At 39.5% G+C, this 13,539-nt stretch overlaps 1 protein-coding gene across 3 annotated transcripts in view; it reads right to left on the reverse strand.

The window, feature by feature from the left end:
- Positions 1–9,905, reverse strand: part of ncoa3 (nuclear receptor coactivator 3) — a 35,728-nt gene extending 25,823 nt beyond the window's left edge. For 2 of the 3 annotated variants that reach the window (XM_085455933.1, XM_085455932.1), the window contains exon 1: positions 9,744–9,905. The gene's annotated coding sequence lies outside the window, so the exon portion shown is untranslated. The remainder of the gene's footprint in view (positions 1–9,743) is intronic. The other variant, XM_085455930.1, reaches the window with a different exon arrangement.
- Positions 9,906–13,539: the final 3,634 nt, after the last annotated feature.

Raw genomic sequence — 13,539 nt, forward strand, 5'->3', positions numbered from 1 at the left:
AGAAAAAAAAAAAAAAAAAAAAAAAAAAAAAAAAGGATTTTACTAACAGGAGTAACAGCAGAAGGAACTATCAATACGTGCCTTGTTTGATCTCCCAGGGTGATGCTGACCTTGGTTAAGAATACATGAGGATTTTACAGCCCGTCAGTAAAGTTTCTTTTAGTTTGCTTTTCACCCAGTGCAAAAAAAAAAAAAAAAAAAAAAAAAATTAAAACAGAAGAGATAACAGACTTTATCATCTCAAGCTATATAACATGCCCTGTTTTATAGTTTTTAATTCATTGTGTTATTTCATGCTTTAGACAAAATAACTGATAAGGACAGCAACGACCAATTGTTTAACGGGAGAGACAAAAAGAAACATGGCTCTCTGCTGGGATTCAGCACAACACCTGGGAGTGTGTTTAGGAGTCAAGTCAAAGCTGCTCAGTCCAAGAGGACAGAGACACACAGCCAGCCATAATCCAACTGTGGGTTTGTTTTTGCCTTGGTGACACTGCACTCTGTCCCATCTGCTGAGTGATTAAGCCTGCACTGCTAATCAAGTCTTTCGCTCTTCAAGGGGGCAAGCAAAGGACAACACAGGCTGACTGAGCGGACACACACCACTATGCATATTTACAGTCTGGTTTATGTTTATTTGAAGTATAAAGCAACAAAAGTTGCATTTGCTGTTTCTGCTGGTAGAAAAATGAAATATTGTTGATTTTTCCTCAAGGCAAAAAAAAAAATGCTTATGAAGTATGAGTACAATGCATCATTTCAGGGTTTTTGTTTTGTTTGTTTTACTTGAAGCAAAGTGTGAAAATAAAGCTGTCTCTTAAAGAAGTCTCCTTTTCCCACAAATTACAAGTCCTCTTAAAGCCCAAATAATTCATTCTGTACCAATACTAGGACTGTACCTCATAGTCAATAACTATAATGTTGGGTTTTTAAGACTATTGATATTTGTTTTATTTTTGTTTGTTTTTCTTAGAATATAGTAATGTACGCTACCTCAGCTCCTCCATCTCACTCACAGGTTTGATATCACCACCGTTCAGATCATTCAGATTAACACTTTGCATAGCCCTTTGGTAACTTTTAAAATAAAGAACACAGACATAATATCTACAGACAGTACTGCTTCACGGAGAAAAAAAAAAAAGAAAAAAAAAAAAAGGTCTTTCTTCTCCTGCTGCAAGCACACCTCTCACTCTCTCCCCTCCTACTCAGTTACGTGAGTGAGAGAGCAACGCAGCTTCACTGAATGACAAAGAAGAGCAGTACAACAAGTGAAAGGAGGAAAAAACGAAGACATGATGCCGCTTCCAATTTCCTCCCTCAGTGTTTATTTTACTTGAACAGTGTGATTGCGTTAGGCCTGAAACACTGAAACAAACCTAGAGATCAGTCAGTGACCTCCTTGCAACCTTCAGCCACTTGGGAAAAACCTGCATTCCCTAAGTATTTGGAGACTGACTGCTGGTTGTTGGTAGGTGAAATCTATCCCAAAGTGGGTGCTGCACCCAAAACCTCCTTGTGATTGCTTTGGTCACTAGCAGATTACTGCAGTTGCCTCTAGTCTGAAAAAAAAAAAAGAAAAAAAAAAAAAAAGGTCGACATGTCTGCAAACTAGTCTTGCTAACTAACCACCAAGTGGCAGTGAAACTAGGTGTGACGCAAACCGGAATCAGAAACTTTTAAAACTCTTACTTCAAAGTGAAGGCCTTACTCATTTCTACTGCACATCCTACAGTTATCTGTTGATGTCTTTAGGGCTGTGTAAATGGGGGCTCAGATTATGTCATTATTAAAATCTAAAACCACTCCCATTTGGATATTAAAAATGAATTTCTTGATTATAGATGAAGCTTGTGCCCTGCCACACTAAGTTTGGTTTTGACCTTCACATTGCCTTAAAACCAAAGTCATTAACTGCTTTAAATAATATTGGAATTCTATTTCAAGGGTGGCCACCATGTCCAGAGGATTTGACTAGGACACATTGGTGGAGCTAATTGAACAGGGACCTTTATTTCCATTTTTAATCATACCATAGTCACACATAACCAATTCTCCCAATATGGCAAGAGCAATATATATCTATCTATATAAAACAGGGCAAATAGAAACATAGTAATTACTTGCAAAAGTAAAGCCACTTCTATATAAAATAAAGAATCAAATTTCAGCTCAACTTTTTCGAAGCGTTGCTTGATATTTAAACCAAGACTTCACTGCACAGCTTGATGTGATGTGGCAACATCAGGAGGCAAGTGTTAGCTCTGCTATTCTAGGGACAGCAGTAAGCTTCAGAGCAACCTTTTGATTAGAGTGTTGCCTTAACGACAAGCCACGTAAACAGGACTGACGTCAGTAGGCAGAAAAGAACAGTAATAGTGAAAAGAACACTTTTCTCTTCCCGTGAGGAGAAGAGGAGGAAAAAGAAGAAAAAAAAAAAAAAGGGAAAGAGCACATATAAGAAACAAGTGTAGTAAATTATCTGACACATGCCTTGCCAGTGTTGACATGCTGTAGTAAGTCTGGAGCCTTTAACGATGGCGTGGAAGTAAGTCATTCATGACTTTTCTTTGAACTCAGGGCTATAATAAAATAACATTTATTACAGGCCAATGGAAAAATGAAAAAAAAAAAAGTGTTAAGCTCAGTGCTGTGTGCAAAAAAATGCACACACTCATTGCAATCTGTGCTAATTTACTAAATGAAAGAAGATTTTGAATTTCAGATGAACTACAGAGACAGTACCCCTACAGTCCCTGCTTGCATGGTCAGATATCCTCTTACAACTTGGGACTGCAGTGCCATGCATGCCAACAGCTGGTTCCCAGTTCAGACAGACCTAGAAACTAGGGCTGGGCAATATGAACCAAAAACCATCTCTCGGTGTTTTTAGACTCTGTGGTAATAGAAAATCTCTCTCACACATTGTTTTTTTATTAATACAATCAAAGCAAACTGAATGTTAAATTGGTGTAAGCTGAAAACACATTTTTATTAAAACACACTGAAAAAAGTAAAGTGCAAAAGGAGTGATTGTCAATTTACAGTAAATGTTTAATTTTGATGCTAAAAAAATGATCATTTGGCTTCTTTGAAGTGGGTTTGTCTGAGGTACTTATTCATTGCCAGTGTGTTTTAAGTCAGTGGCCAATGGTATACCACCAAGTAGACAGGGGAATTGACACTGAAGGTGAGCAATGTACAAACAGAAACAAAATGTCTTTTAGCCACCTAAAAAAAAAAATGCTAACCTTAAAATAAAACACATTAAAAAATAGCAAGGAACTCAATTTAATTAGTCAGGATATTGTGGGGGCACCACAATCAGTTGTTTTGCATTAAAGAACACACGAGTAGCTGTCTACTAGCACCTTAATTAACATGTTACCGTATGCTTTAGAAGCAATTTCCATGTAAAATGACTGTTCTGTTCACTTATGCCAGAGGACAAATACTGTCTCAAGCTGTTTTCACACACAAACAGCTTATACTCACTGACTGTGTTGACTACAGACTTTTGCAACCAAGTGCAACACAGCTAGGCTGGTAGCACGAGTGTGTCTCCTCAGGCATTTCTATGATATTTCAATGAGTAGTACAGGGATGTGCAATTGGAGACTAGCACAAAAAATTTGAAACAATGTTTCACATATAAATCTGGAAAAAAAAAAAAATCTTAGCAGTCACTCTGTTTCCTGTCTGAACTCCCTGTATTCCCATTTCAGCAGTGATTTGGGACACATATCATTCAGGATATGACTATAGCGATTGAAGCATGCCTCAAGTGTGAGTATAAATTGTTATGGGGCCGTGTTGACACTACAGTTCAGGCGAGCGATGACTAATGTGACCTTATAACCAAGGCTATGAACTCCTGAAAATGTCAGGAGAATTAGGTGGAGACCTTCTCTAAAGCTGCCCTTTATCATATAGACTGCAGTTAAGGTGTGTGTGGAGAAGGCAGGACACCTGCTAGCTGCCACTGTAAGGTGAAAACACAAGAAGGAAGGAAGGGCCCGGTGCTAGGTGGTTAGCAGCAACTGAACTCTAAATAAGAATGAGAGGATTGTCCAATCAAAGATGCCATCATTTTCTCAGAGAAAGAAAATAAATTTAGTCACCTGTTTTCACCAAATACACCTGGGCAGCCCACTTGAGTAAAGTGTTTGTGTGGGGAAACGCTGACATAACTTGTAGACACTCCCCAGGCCTCCTAGAAACCACAACCCACTGCCACAGAAAGTCAACATAAAACTGTTTCATTTTCGATGTGTACACAAAACAATCTTTAAAAAACCAAAAACAACAACAAAAACAACTATAACCCCCCCCCCCCCCCCAAAAAAAACAACAAAAAAAAACAAACAAACACTAAACTACTAATATTAAGGCCAGTAAAGACAAGCTTTGTGAAAAGTTAGGCCAGAGAACCTTGAAAACTCTGCAGAGAACAAAGCCCTTTGTTGTTTTGATAGCAAACCAATTCCACAACACTCAAGCATTTGACCCAAATTGGAGCTATTCCTGAGACTCTCACTAATGACTAGGGCTGCCACAAACGATTATTTTGATAGTCGACTAGTCACCGATTATTTTTGCGATTAGTCGACTAATCAGATCATCATCCATTGGACATACAGCTTATTGCACCAGCAGCATCTGCTCTTATATAACTATCATTAGCTTACAGCTTTAAGTGTTTAAGGTATGTGCTAACTAAAAATAAAGACAAGATGATAGTTTATTAAATTTTAATGAAATCTGCAGATTGTTGTGGTTTAATAAACTCCTTGCTATCTAAAATATAACAGGACACCGGAGTAAATTCTTGAGCATCTCACACTTCTGATAATCAGCTGTCTGCTTGACGTTTATTCAGCTGTGTAAAAACTTTAATCTCAGCCAAACCGATTTACTCAGGAACAAATAAAATACTAAAAAAAGCCAAACAATAACATTTTGAAGTTATCTAAGTGACTTATATATATATTTAACCTGAGTAGCGAAAGACGGCGGTCGGTTTGAAAACGATTTGCCGGGAGTCCGGTGTTCTCACGGCTCTAGTTAGCCTAGCCTAGCCTCCGGCTAGCTATCGAGCTAGTGGGTAACAGACGTCTCTGAAAACGTCGGAGCACTTTTGAAAATATGTGGTGTCCTGATAAACTGAGCAGATATTTGAGGTTTACACAGCTACATTCTCGCCTGAAAATATGTTAAACATTTATTTTGTGACCCAGAAAGAATAATAAGAGTAAAACCAACTAGCTGCCACCATTGTTGGAAACTGAGCTGGGCCGCGCTATGAATTCTGGGACACAGCTTCTTCTTCTTCGGGGTTTAACGGCAGTTGGCATCCTTGTACATGCAGTGCTGCCATCTTCTGTTTCAGTCTGTTATTACACTCTTAAATCCTGCTACTTATTCCTGCGTCTTTCAGGATCTTACAAAGCTTCAAACGACACGTCGACTATTAAATCAGTCGTCGACGATTTTGATAGTCGACGTAATCGTGACTAGTCGACTAATCGTGGCAGCCCTACTAATGACATAAACATAACACATATTTACAAAGAATAGATTTCTCAAAAAAAGTTACATTAGAGCCTTTATGGGTCTAATGGTCACTATGTGTAGAAGTTGTACCACTTTTAAAAATGATTTTGTCTTTAATAAAAGGGGGGAGGGGTACTGATGGGAAAAGAAAAGTGAGGACTGAATTAAGACTGTTGCATGGATAGTTCATTTAAAGTTCATTCAGAAATGACACTCTCCTATTCTCTTCTCTTCTGCAGCCTTTCTTTCTAATTCTTCTTATGCTGAATAAAAAGACAGAGAGAGCATCTGGTAGCAGTTATCTCACAAACCAAACTTTTTTTCACCCGTGCTGCTTCTCCCCAGAGCAGTTTTATAAAAGGGGGCCCTAAACAAAACACAAACAACGTCTTGCTAACTTTTTACAATAGTAACAAAACTAGAGCAGGGTCCTACCCTCCCACTGGCTTGTTCAGGTGAACTCTTTTTACGAGCATTCTTGAGCTCGGGGAGCGAAAGTTAAAGGGGGAGTTGAAGTTAAAGAGGAAGGGCAAGGAGGGGAGGGGGACAAAGCTCTTGGCACACCCTTCCCTAATAAACTCTATCCTCCATCCAATCAATGAGGACTAGAGCGAGAGCTGTTCCAAATCCACGCTGGTTATAAACTAGAATTGGGTGCAATGATTGCTTCAGGCTGCCTGTATGGCTTTTAGAAGTGTGCATGGCTCACATATGGCTCAGCTAACCTAACACTTGGGTCTTACCTCAGAGAGGAAGAAGAGGACAACGAGGGCATGAATGACATGTGACTTCAAACAGAACGAAAGTGCAAACTGCACCATTTGACTTGGGTCTCAGTGAGGTGGCGATCTGGCCTTCCCTGGTTGATCTGGTTTCGGCAGCTCTCATTTCATACTCTCGCTCTCACTTGTTTGAGCAAAGTAACTAAATATTTCAGCAGTGGAAACATGACTGTCTTGTTTAACAGATTTCTATATTTAGCTCTACAGAGGTAGGCAGAAAAAGCAAACCTACCTGTTGAGTTCTGCCAGTGTGTATGTGCCCTTTTAACAAACAAATCCAGATCACTGTCACTGCATGAGTGACCTTGAGATGTGGGAATTAAACAGGATGTTATGCACAGCTTGAGCTGACCGCAGGAAGCTTCTGAATTCTTAAACTTGGTTGTAAAACAGCCTTGAACGACCAGTCAAAGTGAGGGAAACAAATACTCAAACTTGACTTGAAAACAGACCTGGGTAAAGATAACGTCAAATACAAAAACAGTTGCTAAAAATATAAAGATCCTCCTTTTCTCTAAATGATAAGAACAGGTTACAAGTTACATATGAAGGAACAACCGCTTTCCTTGACTAACCCTGCACTCCCCATACAGCTGTAAGAAGACCAAGGAGTCATATTTCAATTAGGGGAAACAATCAGGCTGTTCTTTCAGCTCTGTGTCATCAAGAGTACTCTCAAAGCTACTGCTCATCCACACAACTATTAATCATAAAATAAACACATACCTCATGACCGATTGGCAGTTTCTCGAAACTAAGCTTATTATCTCTGTCTCTCTGTCTCTCTTAAGGCAGGGAGACTGACGAAACAGTCAAAGAATGCCATCTATTCAGACATTAATGACACAAAAATGCCGCTCAACAAAGACAGATTAGGCAGTCAGAGTTGCAAGCTCACCACCACTGTATTTAGAAGTCTTAGACAACTCAAATATGGCAGTCCTATGCAAAATGCAGCATTGCATAACGAGGTGAAAGCAGTAAAAATATTTTTAAAATCCTGCACTTTTTGATATTATTTAAAAATTAGGTTTTTAACCATTTCATTCATAAATACGTTTGTTTTGAATGCGCTGTGCTTACCCCGAGAATTGCAGTTTGAACTTGTTGTGGTCAATATATTTCAGGCTTCAAGCAGGAAGCAGGCACTCATGTGTTCCCCAATTTACTCATGTCACTAAATAAGTTTGTAGCCATAGCCGCCATAGCCACTCCTCAGAAATTCACATTTTTATTATTTTAAGGACAGGATACAATACTTTGTTTCACAAGTAACCTCTATAAGAATGACCCAAATATCAGCAATGCCTCCAAATGTTATGCTCATTTTAATAGGGTGAGCGTTAGGGTGCTGAATCCATGGGACATGTGACCGATTAGCCTTCTCCCATGCCCATGAGAAAAAGTGATAAGTTAATGAATTATTGAGAGCCCATGCGGGGGCCAACAGACAAAGAGCGAAAGCCATGCAATGCAGTCACTTCTGCACCCCATCTGCAGTCAAAGAATCCCCCCAAAGATTGATTCATTGTTAACACAGCCTGACACCCTGTGTGAGGGAGAAAGAGAGTGGTAGATAAAGGGACAGAGAATGGGGGGAAACAGGGGGCTCCGTTTGCCAAGAATATGAGCAGAAGTAGCTCATTGGACAGGTTCCCACAGTGGTCATTCTGCCCACTTAGAAAAATACCACATACATGGACTTGAGTAATGGCATTCTATGAGACAAGTTAGCCCACCTGACAGCTAAAGACTGCTAGTAGAACCATCCTTACTCATTCTTTCCCAGCTACCAACCATCTAATGTCCACATTACTGAGATATCACAGTCTACTTAATCCCATGTGTGAAATCGCTGAAAGTGAGAAAACTCCACAGTAGGCAACAACAACAAAAAAGAAAGAAAGAAAAAAAAATATATATATACCTGAATGATCCCAGAAACTCTTGCATTGAGATGTAAATGCCTGCAAGTATCGGCAGGGATGGCCCCGGGCAAACAGAGCGACAGCACACCTAGTCCTCAAGCATTTCAGAGAAATGACTAACCTACCCCCTCACTGTTGCCTACACTTGAGCACGCTCTCCAAGAATTTCCTCTTACAACCTTAAAAAACAAAAAAAAAAACAAACAAACAAAAAAAACCCGAGTGCTCAGCATACACCTTGTCAAGCACAAGCACAGGGAGGCGAACCCAAACCGGAACCCTGCGAGTGTTTATCATCCTCTGCACTGAAACACATCCATCTGCCTCCACAACCAGTCCGTCTGTCTCTCACGCTCACGTATGCACCTACATGTGATTTACCAGCAGTGAACGCCAACATTTAATCACGTAGAGAGATAGTCCCAGTTATACCAACCACTACAAACACGCGAGCGCTATTTCGCTACAGTCATGCAAATAAATACCACATGCTGGGGATTGTTCAGAGCAGCCACGCTGAGCCAGTCAGTTCAAGTTGGGTTGCAAGCAGCAAGCGAGCAGCATAGTGTAGGCTACTGGAAAATACTGCGTGGTTGCCCACGACCCTGCAGCTGGCCAACTTTACTAATGTAACAACCACTTAGAGAAAACCCGTCCCATTTTAAAATGAAAAAACATTTTGTCATTTTTCCTACACTGTTTTTTTTTTAATGGGTGTTACTTAGATGCTCCAAGTCTCTATGTCAAAGTATAAGGAGGGAGCTCTGTTTAACAAAACCCAAGTAGATACACCGTAATTAAGAGTGCTAATCTCCACCACATTCACCGTGGAAGCTAGTCACTAGTCCAGAAGGTCATTCAATATTGTTATTTAGATTTCCCCACTAATGAAAACTTCCGCGGTGTACCGTCACACATTAGCTGTGAACACAGACGACTCCAGCAGCATATGAACCGAAACTGTAAAGCAAGGCGGGCTGTCAGGTAGAAAATATAGTCCCCAAAGCAATTCAGCTGTGTGTGTTGACAATGAACACATGCTAACAGCGGCACAAACTTCACGTAAACGTTTCCAAACACAAAAGAGTTCACTCGTGAGCAGAGCTGAGTGTTAACAGCTAGGGTATTGCACCCCAGCGAATCAGAGCCTTGGTCTCGTAAACTTTGTAGCTAGTGGATAAAGGAAACGCCAAAAAATACAAAAACCAACAAGAATGGATAGTTATCAAGCCAAGCTCGACGTTCATTGTGATACCACTTATAGGTTAGGAGCTAATAATATTACAGCAAATATCCCATAAACAGACACTGGTAAGGTGGTTCGTTTTATCACGGTAGCGTAAAAAAGCACAGCCTGCTCGGAAAGCGAAGCTACACCAACTGCCTCTGTAACGGCCGTGTGCTTTCAAACAAACACCAGAGCCAGTGTTCAAAACTTGCGTATAACTGAATCATAAACCAACTGCAGAAAACTCACCGGCTTCGACGCTTTCATTGAGTACACCAGTTTGTTTTACGCCTCTAGAAACTCTCCGCCATCTTCGGCAAGACCGTGTTTGTTTAAATGGGAAGCACTCCCAGATCGGAGGGAGCCAGCTTGTAGCAGGTCGACTGGACTTCTGGGTAATGTAGTTTTCCCCATTTATAGGTCGCATCAAAGTGTTTGGCGCGTCCTGAAAATGAACTACACGTTCCTTTAATACCCTTAGGTAATATGAGCAGCAGACACAGATATTATTAGTGGATGTAAATTTTCAATTATACACTACATGTAGTGTTAATGGCATAAAGCAGCTTCATACAAACTACTTAGCCCTCCATATCTATAGAGTATCCGTTTTTAATGTTGCTCATTTCTTATTCCTCTTAATTAATCAACATAACACTGATAGCCATTTTGAATTTATTTAAGTTAGGAATTATATATTACTAATAATACAATGTCAGTAAAATTCAGCATAATTGCATGCAATAGGGCCTGAATTATAAACATCAACTAACTAACTGTAAATATTAATCTGAGTTTTTATATACTATGTACTGTGAAATCTTATCTAACACCATTCATTGCAGCACACATCTAGTATCTTGTAGTTATATCAGTTGCAAAGTGACTGTCAGTCATATCGATAGCATGTACAGCCTGGTATCACACAGACTAATGGCATACTGTCATTTTTTTTTTTTAAATAACCATGGAATCTCTGTGGCCCTTAAGCTGTACCACAGATGATAAAAAATTAAATAAATAATCTCCTCAGTGTTCTCTCCGGCACACCAGTTCAGAATTTTTACAAGTTAAGAAGGGGCGTGGGTAAAAGATGGAGAGAAAACAGCAGGATGAGGGCGAGGGGAGCGAACAAGCAAAAGTATTAAATATGCAGTTAGATCCTTACTTGATCTTTCCTGTCGGAACACTTTACTTTTGGATGTAACAAAAAAAAAGTGAAAGGCTGGTCACATATTATCTTTACAGCTAATTGCTTAGATGACACAAACTGCTGCAGCACTTGCAGCCACCCCTGCACTCTGATTTATCTATTTGCTGTGAAGACGGTAAGTATTGCCTGAGGGGTGTCATACATGATCATGAGGCCATTTTGACCCATGATGCACCACAGAGTGCCACAGGAAGTCATTCCTGTCTGTCAGACTTTACAACTCCTGCTCATGTCTCCAGGACTTTTTTCACAAGTAATATCTTGTTTATCTTGTACACATGTACAGTATATTTTTATATATACTATATACTATAATATAGAGAGTTTACATTTTATTTGTTACATATTTATATTTTAATTGAGTGTCTGCAACATTTTAATGTCCCCCCTGGGATGAATAAAGTATCATTGTAACATGAGCATATAAAGACTTATGGATTGAACCACACCCATGAGTGCTTTTCATGGAGAGACAAAAAGTGCCTTTTTGTTGTTCGTTTCTTTTGGTTTGTTTGTTGGCCTATAGAGAGCCTCAGTTGCATTCCATGAAGAGCCAAAGAGGGGCCCAGTGGCCCTCTGTCTGTACCCCTTCCCCCACTAAACATGGAAAACTGACCGCTGCCCCCAGTACAAGACACTTTATCCCCTCCCCCTCCCCTTACCACTTTGAAAGGACAGGAGATAGCAGTTTGAAAGGACAGGAGATAGCCCCACAATCATTAATGTATTCAGACCGGTTTACCTGCAAACAGCTAACCACATGCCTTTCTTTGCCCCGCACCCATTCCCATCCCCCCATTCTCAACACTGCGTATGACCACAAAGGACAAAAACACGATCACTGCACATTCCACGTTTCTGTGTTTTAAGTTATACCGTTTATTAAAGCTGTAGTGTGATTTTTAGTGCAAAGATGCAGGGGAAAAAAGAGACTTTACTTTTGGTTTGCTGCATTTCAGCCATTAGACAAATCAAATTATCAGTTAAACGTGAAAACATCTACATTTAGACACATGAATAAGATATTAATAAAATTAAATATATTTAAGTCACCCGGGCATTGTCAGGAATTTTTCTGAGGTAGGCTAATCACTTCTTTGGGTAAGCAGTGGGTAAAGCAAAATTATTAGAAGGGCAATTCACGTAAATGTCTTCCTGAAAAACAAGAAATGAACCTGGTAAAACAAAACAAAACATGCGCAGTGACAGGGAGATTTATTTTACCCGCAGAACTGATGTGCTGAGAGAGGAAAATAAATCTAAATCAGGAGCACCGGAAAAATCTAACTAGGGCGCCATCTTGGGGCCTGCCAGGCTAGTTACTAGCTCTCCAGCTCCACTCAAATACGAAGGTCACAGGGCGGAGTCTACAGTGTGGACACCTAACCGTACGGCTTGAATAGACAAGTATGGCACAAGTATATTAAAGTTTATATGTCAGACTTTTCCGACTTCTTTTCCGACCATAAAATGGTTGGAAATGAGTTATGCGGTAACAACTATAGCTAACTATCAAGCTAATCATTGAGCTGTTTTTATTTGGCTAGAGAGGTGTCGTGGGAACAGTTCCCTTATCATTTGATATTAGGAAACATGATATTTATTTTTCTTCATATACCCGACACACAGTTTTTTATTAACATGAATTAGAAACGTTTGGTAGGTAGCAACCAACAGGCTACATACACGAAAGGAGTCTTAATTTTCAATTTTCTCATTATCATACCTAAAACCTTTATTATATGTTGAGACAGTTTCGCAGAAGGACCTCTAAAGTCTGATTCTACACAGTTATATGTGTAGTCATAGTTTATTTTACAGGTTTCTATGTCAACTTCCTATTTAATCATGTATCATAGATTACATACACCCGGTACTTTTCTAGCTAGCACTTACTGGTTTAAGGGGTATTTAGTGATTTGAGATACAGACGAAGAGAAGAATTTGGGCAGTTTTTTTTCTTGTTTTTCTTCTTTTGACCCCCAGAGTCTTTAGCACGCTCTTCTGGCAATGTTTAACTTTTTTCAGTAAGTTTACATCGTTATTTTCCGAGTTCATCTCGCGAAGGTAATAAATAACAACTACAATATCATTGCCATTATTATACACCGTGCACCATCTAACATTCATTTCCTTCATTTGGCAGCATATGTGTCTGAATCAACAGAAAAAAGCTATCATTTGGACTAGAAGATTAATTCAGATAAATTTGTTAATTTTTGACGTCCAGTGAATTTATGGGCTACTGAGTGGCATGCTGTGATAACGTTTTACCACTAGAGGTCAGTGTTGTCTTACTTCCTGTAGAAGAGAGGCCACAAACGTCTGAGGAAATGAGCCAGGTGGTGCTCAAAAGACAAACCTTTTACGTTTTCAGAAATATACAACAGTAATTGCACTCTGGCTTTTTTGAATAATCATTTCCTCACAGAGGAACAATAATGAGCTTTCCTTTCTTTAGCATATTACTCCATGCCAAGATGTATGCCTGGAATTTAGAATAGAAAACAGGAGCGGTGGGTAGTTTATTATCTGCAGTTTATTGTTCTGTAGATGGCTTTGCGTCACCAATGCCAATTTTATTTTGGCAGTGAGCACTGAGCTATGAGTCTATATATCTTTGCTAAACAAGCCAGCTCCGTGGGCTCTTTGTTTGAAGAATATTAATGACTCAGTTATAAAGAGTAAAGTGTTTTCATGAATGAGAAAGTTAAGGGTGTAAATTTCAGATAATACCTCTGTGGTCCATCGCACTGCATTTTATTTATTTTCAAAGAGACAAACACGTAGTTTTCACAGGAAGAGGTACTCCCTTGCTCTTTCTATAGGAAT

Source organism: Copadichromis virginalis, linkage group LG5 (assembly GCF_057382275.1).
Source record: "Copadichromis virginalis isolate Kocher_CV1m ecotype Utaka linkage group LG5, C_Virginalis_male_GT1.1, whole genome shotgun sequence".
In the NCBI taxonomy this organism is placed as follows: domain Eukaryota; kingdom Metazoa; phylum Chordata; class Actinopteri; order Cichliformes; family Cichlidae; genus Copadichromis; species Copadichromis virginalis.